General features: G+C 36.5%; 1 protein-coding gene across 1 annotated transcript in view; it reads left to right on the top strand.

Annotated features, from left to right (window-relative positions):
• The first annotated feature begins 4,556 nt into the window (after positions 1-4,556).
• The window catches only part of LOC149789615 (carnosine synthase 1-like), a 68,819-nt gene continuing 63,439 nt past the window's right edge, over positions 4,557-9,936 (top strand). Inside the window, exon 1 of the mRNA XM_089971640.1 lies at positions 4,557-4,698. The gene's annotated coding sequence lies outside the window, so the exon portion shown is untranslated. The remainder of the gene's footprint in view (positions 4,699-9,936) is intronic.

Here is a 9,936-nt window from a genome sequence, read left to right as displayed (position 1 = left end):
AGGGTGAAGACTGTAATCTTTCCGCTATTCAACGCAGAGAGAATGTCATTAACTACTTTTAGAAGAGTAGTTTCAGTACTGTGGCAAGGGCGATATGCAGATTGTACATTGCTAAAAAGACTGTTTGAATTTAGATGAGATACAAGCTGGGATAGAACAACCTTTTCTAAGATTTTTTATATGAATGGGAGATTAGAAACTGGGCGGTAGTTCTTTAAATCGTTATGGTCTAGTGTTGGTTTCTTCAGCAGAGGCTTTACAATGACAGTTTTGAAAAATGATGGGAATTCCCCGGATGAGAGAGAGGCATTAATAACATCAGTTAGTAAAGGCAATACTGGATCTAAGCACTCAAGCAGCAATGATGTTGGAACTGGATCAAGTTCACATGACTTTGGTGCACTCTTCATCACGATTGTACGTACGAAATTCATAGAGACAGGTTCAAATGCTGCTAATGGTTTCCGCTCAAATTCTGTATCCCAACTGTATGGTGACGATGAGTCAATTGAAATTGTGGTGTCAAGCTTATCTCTAATGGCTTGTACTTTGTCACGGAAGAAATTTGCAAATATGTCCGGAAGGTCGACTGGAGAGAAGGTAGTTGGAAGTGGTATTGATTTGTTCCTTGACATTAGCTTGTTAGTAATCTGGACGAGCTCTTTGCAGCTGGAACTTTCCATGATCTTAGCAGTGTAGTGGGCTGATTTCACTGCATGGACTATATTTGTGACATTCTTCTTAGCGGCTTCATAGATTTGCTTATGAATAGTGAGTCTGGTGGAAAGCCAGAGCCTCTCAGCTTTACGGCGGTCTCTTTTAGCAGTGCAAAGCTAGTCCCTAACACTGCTATATCATGGAGAACACTTTTGAATTGATACTCTGCACTTGGTAGCTGGGGTATGTTTGTCAAGCAATGAACGCAGGCAGTTATCGAGTTGTTCTGCGGTAGGAGGTAAACAAGTTGTTAGGTTAGCTTGGATGTCGTGCATTAGTTTGGTTCTGTTTATCATACGGAGGTTTCTCTTAGTAGCAGATAAAGGTGGAGGGTTAGGGACTGATATGTCAAGATGGCATATAATGCAGAGGGGATCTGATGCAAGGTCATGGGATACCAGGGAAGACCGTAGAATGTTATCGTGTGGTCTATGAAGAATCCTGTCTAAAATGTGACCATGTTTATGGGTGGGTTGGTGAACTGACTGTTTGAGGTTGAAAACATTAATGGAATCTATGAGTTTTGATGTATTTGAGTTTCCGGGACAGTCAAAGTGAAAGTTGAAATCTCCAAGAATAATCAGGTTGCCACCTATCGAATTTCCATAGTCCAGGAGATTTGGAAACTGCTCCAAAAAGAGAGAGTCAACCAGCTTGTTTTTTCTACTTGGAGGAGGGCGATATAGGCAGAAAAAATGGACACGTACACATACGCACGCAAGACTAGAAATTTACACGCTAACAGTTGGTTAAGGTAGCAGCTGCAACTTATTAACTTAATGACTTGTATTTACATATGGAACAATGACACAATATTGTCTGCAGCAGGTCTTTAAGAAGGATTCCAAACGATCTGCACGTACTATAACATTAGTCATAAATTCCATAGCTGAGTTACTTAAGACCTAAAATATTGGAGTCCATGCATGGATGTTCTTACTTCTAAAATCTATTAGATGACTTAAATATATTGGACAGTATTTGTTCTTTCGTAAGCTAATATCCAATTCGTTTGAGAACTTTTAATTGTTTTAATACTTTTAGACAAATTTCAGCGATTTGCTTATTAAATTTTCGCATAAAATCCAAAGTGAGTCCCAATACCCAGTCTTTACAACATCTATTAATCTCGCTGAAGAAGAACGCCTGAAGCTGTTCATTGGTTTAATTAGCAGGGTTTGTATTCACTTCGTTGTTGGTAAATCATCTAATCAAATTAGTGTACTCCGTTTCCGAAGGAGATTTCATAATATTAATTTCTTGGTGAGCGTAATTAAGTGTGTTATCATGGGCATAATCAGAATCATTCATGAAAACGTAGATTTTTTAATAAACAAATTAAACGTATATGTCCAATAATTGATCCCTGGGGTACACCTTTAGAGATATTTGCATATTAGCTAGTTGAGTTTCCTATTTTGGCAAAGTGTCTTCTGTCTGAGTCGTAATCTGTCAAAGTGTTCAATGCCGAATCTAAAGTCGACATGCTGCCAGTTTCTGGCAGAGGAGCTAGTGAGGTAAACAATTAAACGCTTTTAACAAATCCATCAAAATAATTACAGCATATTGGGGATATGGCTAAGTGCGAGTCGTCTAGTAATGTAGTTTGACAGCTGAACTCTATTCTGAAAGCAGATACGTTTGGTTGTCAGATATTGTCAAAGTAATATGAAAATCTGGTCGCAGACATCATCATCATTTAAATTATAGACGTGTTCGCCCATACGGGCATTGGTCGAAGAAATTTCGTTGGAAGTCTGATCTAGATCATAGTTTTGTTTATCAAGTGTGTCATTGTTCTTACATGTTGGGACCACATGGGCTGCACTGAGTCTGGTTTGAAAGGTGTTCTGGTCAAGTTTATTAATTTGATTATAGGACCAGTCAGTGACTGAGTTGTACATTTTAACAGTTTGTACGAAATAAAATCTGGCCCAGTATAATGTTTAATGCTTAAATTGATACGGCTTTAATTATAAATCTTCAGTGACATGAAAGAAATCAAATTTTTTTGTTGACATATTGAATTTATTTTCGACGGCCTGCGTGTATCGTATGTTTGATGGTTTTTGCCTGTGAATTTAGCAACGTTAATGAAGAAATCATTGAAGACCGCTAATAAGCGTGCCTCGTCAGATTGCTCAACTAGCTGACACCTGCCTAATGGCCAAGTACAAGAGCAATTGATGAAGAAATCTGGTTCAATCACATGCTTTATTTACAAAGTTCTCCAGTTAACCACACATGTTAAAAAACATGATTTTTTTCAACGTTTCTCAAGTTTTGCCTTTCGTCTATATATCAATATTAACCTGATTCTAAGTCAGGATGCTTTCTGTCAAGGATGATCAAATTCTGCTGAGCGATTGGTGTTGTTTTGTTATTTTTTTAGGAGTTCTTGTTGTTGTTGTTGTTTTGTGTGTGGGGGGGGGGTTGATTGTTTCTTGTTTGTTTACTTTTTGTTTGTTTTTCTTTTTTTTTTTTTGTCTCGATAAAGGTGTGTCAGTATTCCTCTATATTTAGTAACAGAGGCCATATTTGATGGTGGGTCGACATAATTTGTATAATGTTAAAGGCTTTCAAGCATGTCTTTTCTATCAAATTTGGTCAAATTCTGCTAAGCAGTTTTAGAAAGATACCAAAAGTTTTGGGAGGTTTTTATATGTATAAATATAAAAGTCATTCATGCAAGATTGCTTTCTGCCAAATTTAGTCAAATTCTGTCAAGCGGTGTTAAATGAGTCATTTAAAGAATTTGTATTTCTTTTTATCATCGATTCCCACATTTGGTGGTGAATATGTATCATTTGTATCAAATTTAAAACCACAAATATCAGTATCTCTGTAGAAATTGGTGAAATTCTGCTGACCGGCATCTTCTATATAATTTGTGAAGCACGTCATCGCATAAGGCTTTTGTCAAATTGGGTTCCACTCTGCCGAACGGGTTTTGAGTAGAAGCTGTTTAATGGTTCATTTACTTTACGTTACGGCGGCCATATTGGATGACTTTTCGGCATCCACTCAAGAATTCTGAAAGTTCTTGATGTACCATGTGCAATGTTGCTGTTTTTGAAACGAAAAAAGCTATAAATAATAAACGTGAACGAACTATGCACATCAAATGATAAACTTGCATTTCAAACAATCTAAAATTAAAACAGAAAAAAAAAAGAAATACTTAAGCATGACAATTAAGAGATTTTATTTAATTGTGTTTTTCTTCGTTATCTTACACTCACATAAGCTGTATTGGACGGAACAATGTCCCCTTGTTGCTTATTATTGTTAATATCAGTTTCTTTGGACGCCTGGCTTTACACTAAAGTAATGTCGACCTCCACATCACTCCAAATGATGGTAAATTACTCAAGTAGACCTTACCTGTCTCGCTTTTCTTCACCATTAATTTCAAAACATGTATTTGCTTTTTTCTTGAACGCTGAATTTGCTCGTGAAAACTGAATTTGCTGTGTAGGGGCTCCTTAACGGTGATTTAGGAAAAATCAACATCGCATATACAGCTTATTGTGCTTTTAAGACCAACACATGGGAATCGATCGTTCAAGAGGTGTTGGTGGGGTATATACAGTTTTCTCCAAAAGAAAATAAAAGGGGTAAAAAAATACTTTTTGCTCTTGTGCAAACAAATTTTGTAAGAGCAAAACAGATCCCATTACCCTTTCTAGCTGAATTTAAATGGACCAACAAAGCAAAAAATAAACATTACCGAGACGCGAAATATTGATCTTCGCGCCAAACCGGAGCGGATCCGACCAGCTTAAAGCAGACGACGCGCTTAACATATGTAAGGAAAGTAACTATTATTCGATTCACGCTCATGTAGCTAGTGGTTACATTCTTTAATAAAACGGGATTACTTATACATTTATCAATGCAAAGAAATTGTTCACTGTTGTGAAAAGAATATAATCAGAATCACCGGGATTAGTAAAATCTGTAGGATCATAAAGTTTGGAGGTGAGTAGTGTATTTTTTCTTTTCTATATCAGATTGCGTTTGTTGATTTTAGTTTTCAACCGTATGTTTTATTAAAAAAAATAGCAATTACGATTACAAATGCTTGCAAGAGTCACCCGACACTTCTACAACTTTGAAACTAAGGACTATAGATTTATTCCCTTATGTTTAAGTTGACGTTGTAAAAGCCACCTTTCCTTGTCCACGGTTGAAAGAAATTTTATCAACACACCACACATTAGCCTAATGGACATAGGACACAATTAATTTTACTATATGTTATCTACATTGGTTTCTCAGTACTGACCTTTCCACTGTGTGACAATCAATACAAATCATATGCTAATCTAAACTACCTTCAAAGATGACTTCACGGTGAAGTTCTCGTCAAAGGTTGACCTGCTCTTTTTTTAGATGCTGAACTGTCAACACATCACCATGTAAACAGAACACAGATTTCACTTCCGGAGCATCACCAAGGCCTTATTACTCACTGTGCACTGTCGCCGAAATACACACATACAACAACACCCTGAGCTCATATTATGAAGAATAAACAGTTACCTTTAAATCCCTACCAAAAATGCATAAATAAAACTCTTCTATCACCACCAAATTGAGAGAGGAAAAAATGTTCTAAAAATAGACTAGAACTACATTCGTGGGTACTGAACTGGAAGTATTAATTGTGAACTGATTCCTAATAGAACTGTCAGGGGGCATAACTGTTTCAGGCTTCCCGTTTTCTGTGGCCGCTTAGGCTCCAGAACAGTGGTTTCCTTTTATGGCATATTTCGAGATAAATTTGGAATCTCTTAACGTAAAATTTTGGAACCCAAACAGAACAAACATCCAGATACATGTTTATGGCACTAAGCGGCCCTTGGATGGAAAAATAAATGTTTTTTCGAAGCGTTGAAAATTTTACAATTTTTATTTCCATACATTAAGAGTAGTCCAACAATGTAAGACATATCACATGTTTTTGTTTTAGTGCTATGTCTTACTACCCAAAAAATAAATTTACTACCCAAATAACATCCATGTATAACGTGTTTCGATGTCTATTGAAACTGAAATATAGGCCAACGAAACTTGAAAACAAGTTCATTTCTTTTGTGAGAATTTGAATTTATTAGAGAAAAAACATAAGGTTAAGTAAAGTCTGACAAAAACATTAAACTTTACTTTGTAGAAAAGCGTCGTTATTGGTTGCCAGTTGTGTGTGATATTTCTGAAATTTTGACTTTCGTTACACTAGTCGACATCAAAACACGCTACACAGTGCCGTTAGTTAGGCGGTAAGACCCATCACCCCTCCAGAACTAGTCATACATGTAAGACCTTGACGCTATTATGTATGTATTGGGGGTAACAAAACCAACATGAGCTATGTCTTACATTGTAGGACTACCCCAGAACAAAAATATCGGATGATGTGTCTTATGTTGTAGGACTATAAGAGGAGATAATAATCATAAACACAGTAGGTCTTAAGCTACCAGTCCTTGAATGTATCATATCTCTGAGTAACCTCTATTTACCGTACCATTCAGATAAATAAAATGATGTTTATGTTTCTTCTCTTGAATGTACGTATTCAATTTATTTAACTGAACGGTGTCATGGCAGGATTATACCTCTATGAATTAAGTCCTAGAAAGCTCTATATAAAATAATACAGATAAATGACAAAGAATGATGTAAACGATGATTTGGGTTTGTTTCGCATATTTCCTATTCTTCTGTACTAGAAACCTTCAGTACAAAAAAGTTTGATGTGCCACCTGCTAAGACGTTTTTTTCTCCTCCCCCCCCCAATATGTTGCCAATAGCTTACTTTATTGCATTGTTTCCACAGCCGAGTCACACCAAAGACTTACAAAAATGGTACTAACAGCTACCTCGCTTGGTACTCAGCATTTGGAGGTTAGTGTTAGGAATGGTCGGCCTGGTGTCAGGATAATGTGACTGGGTGGGACATCATGCCCCATGTTTGCGACATGATGCACCAGTGCTAGGCATCACTATAAACTGCCACACTGCAGACATCGTAGCGATATGACTGAAACATTGTTAAAGCTACGTTAAAAGTCAAAATCACACACACACACACACACACACACACACACACACACACACACACATTGCATTGTTGGTAACAGGAAAAGGCCCGCTGAGTGATCTCCCCCTTGTTATGGCCCCTTTACAAATATTTTTCATTTCTGAAGTTTAGTATTTCTTAAGCATGGCTATATTCTGTCGAAATAATTTATACAAACATATGAAACAGTTGTGTTAGATTTCAGGAAAATAAATATGGGGTCGGGAAAAGGGTACATGCATTCCTCGGCAGGCAGATGACAAATGTGACTTGCTATAGCTTTCATTGTTTGTCCTAATTAAAACTGATGCTATACACATGTTTTTGGCACCATCAAGAGTTATAGACTGTTCATTTTCATGAAATTAAGTGGGACCATGTTTTTTCTGAAAATTGACAAACATGCATTTTGATAGCTACGATGTCGTAGCCTCAACTTGATTTGTTGTGGTTGAGGCTACGAACTGATCCCATATCATGTAATGGAGCAAAATAAATCATCACTAAAGTCAGAAAAACAAACAGTGTAGAAATCAACTACATAAGTATAATCATGTTGTGAAAGAAGTTTGGCTTATTTTGAATTTATTAAGCCCTTACACGATAAAATAAATTGGCATGGTTACTCTAACCTTATCCTGTCCGCCATGACAGATAACGCGAGACTCTCGCCGTGACCCCTTTTCTACGTAAGGCTTGCCAGACTATATTTTGGATATTCTACGCTATATTATTATCAATCAAGTGGCGAATAATCGCTTCTTGGTGGAATTTGAAAGTTGCCGATAAACTGTATTTACTTTTAATGCACCGAATTTCTGACCCAAACGGCGCCAAATTTTTACTACGATTTGTTTACATTTCCAAATAAGGCGTCAATGTCCTTATATGGCACACAAACAAACGAGGCTGAGAACGGAAGTAATCATTTTTTGAAATAATATGGCGGACGATCTAAACGAAAATATCGGCTAGAAAAGGTAAACGAGATTTTACAACTATTTCTACAATGATTTTCGATACTTCCTGTATCAAATAAGAGGACTACTAAATTTATTTGATTATATTCGAGGAATATGTTTAAAGTGCTATTATTAGGCTAAAAGAACGCCGGGTGCGAATCACACCCGGCTTGCTCCATTAACACGTATATGCTCATGTTAGTACCCTGTCCACGAGGTACGAGTAAGGGTACTGATATTAGTACAAGCATTTTGATAATTGCCCACTCCTCCCTCCATTCATGTCCCGAAATCACGCCGAGCTGCATCACAGAGACAGTTGAGACTTCATTTTTGTCATTCTTGGGTGCATCTCCATTGAAAAATAGCTTGGTTTACTTGCAAAAACTGGTGCATCAATTTTCATATCCTATACCTACATTAGGCCTAGCTCGAGCTTCCTCTGACCTTTGCAGTGCCGTCTGAAATATCTGAATAGTCTTGTTCACTCAGATATCTCGTTCATAATATCAAAACAGCGGTGCGAAAGACCGTATCAGTCTTTACCCATGGTTGTCCACAGGAATGCGGGCAGAGTTCAGACCACAAATCAAATGGCTATATTTAAAATCCGGGAAGGGATAACAATTACCTCTTTTGAGTCTTCCCCCCTCCCCCAAGCTGCAGACGTCCATGAGACTACCTCGACCCAAAGTATCATAACAGCCGATATCTGTTTGATTTCTTTTTTTAAAAGTTCCCTATTTAATACCGCTAGAATTAGACTGAAACAGTTTTTCAATGTTTTGCCAATACGGAAAGTAGCGGCCTTTAATCCACTAGTTAAATTGATTTTATTAATATGGAATGTCCTTTTTGCTAGAAAAGACTTACTGCATCAAATGTCAGTTCTATAGGTCATTCTGAACTTATCTTTCTTCTTAAAACAAAAATCGATCTGCAAATTGTTCAAGGTCCTTTGCATTTAAAAAACTCGTGCCGAAATGGTTTTTTTTTAATAACATTTCTGTAATTGTTAAAATTATATGCAAATTTTAAAAAGTTGTGACTGATAGAACTACTTGTAACTCGCGATCTGAAAATATTTATTTTTTTTCTTCAAAATTTGACCACCACTTGCCAAGATTACGTGTAATGTTTCACAATGAAACTATCTAAATGACAATGGCGTTGTATATTTTAAAAGGACGTTTTGTAATTATTTTCTGTGATTAAATTCATTTGATTACAAAATATCAATGGCGACCTAATATAGCAACCGTGTAGCAACTATTCAGACAAGGGTTATTTGAACTCTCTCTCTCTCTCTCTCTCTCTCTCTCTCTGTTATATAAATTAGTCACTGCAGAAACAAAAGTAGACCTATCATACGAGGATTTTACTTTACGAATTGTAGTCGTCAATACTTGGTCATTTGGGAAACAAAAAACATAGAAGCAAACAGATGAATAAAATACGCAATCATTTTGAACAACGACAGGTCGTTATATCAATGCGATGGACATGAAATGTTCTAGCTAAAGTTTTCAGTTTTATCTACGCATGCGCAATTTATTTCCTTTGTCAACCTGATTCAACGAGTCAGTAGCTGTGGAAATTTTCCATTGCAAGCGGCAACAAGTACTGTTTGTGAAGATGACCTTCACGTGATCAGTGTTTGCAAACGAAGAAGGTCAACAAATGTTAGATTATTTATTGTATTCAAAAGCGGGCAAATAATATCCATTCAAGATCTTTATCGGTATAAGAATGCTTTACTATATAAAAAACATAACAAGAACACAAAATCATAAAGAACAACAAGCAAACGTAAAAGCAGTGTCAGCAACTTAGATACGAGCATCCAGAAGGACTGTTACCCATGAATAACGTTACAGTTTGTGAGCCAATTTATCCATTTGTATACATACATACATACATACGCACGTACGCACGCACACACACACATACATATACACACACATACATACATACATACATACATACACAACACACACACACACACAACACACACACACATACATACACACATACATACATACCCAAGGAAGGCTCGTTATCAAGAAATAGGTTAAATGAAACTCAGAAGGTAATTACAGGCGGACCTAATTAACTAATACGTTTAAAAAAATTATTAATTCAAACGTCATGTAACTTATGTATTGACCATAA

Source organism: Sinohyriopsis cumingii, chromosome 10, assembly GCF_028554795.1.
Source record: "Sinohyriopsis cumingii isolate HCF-2022 chromosome 10, ASM2855479v2, whole genome shotgun sequence".
NCBI lineage: Eukaryota > Metazoa > Mollusca > Bivalvia > Unionida > Unionidae > Sinohyriopsis > Sinohyriopsis cumingii.
The sequence above is the reverse complement of the archived record's forward strand: the minus strand, read 5'-3'. Positions and strand labels throughout refer to the sequence as shown.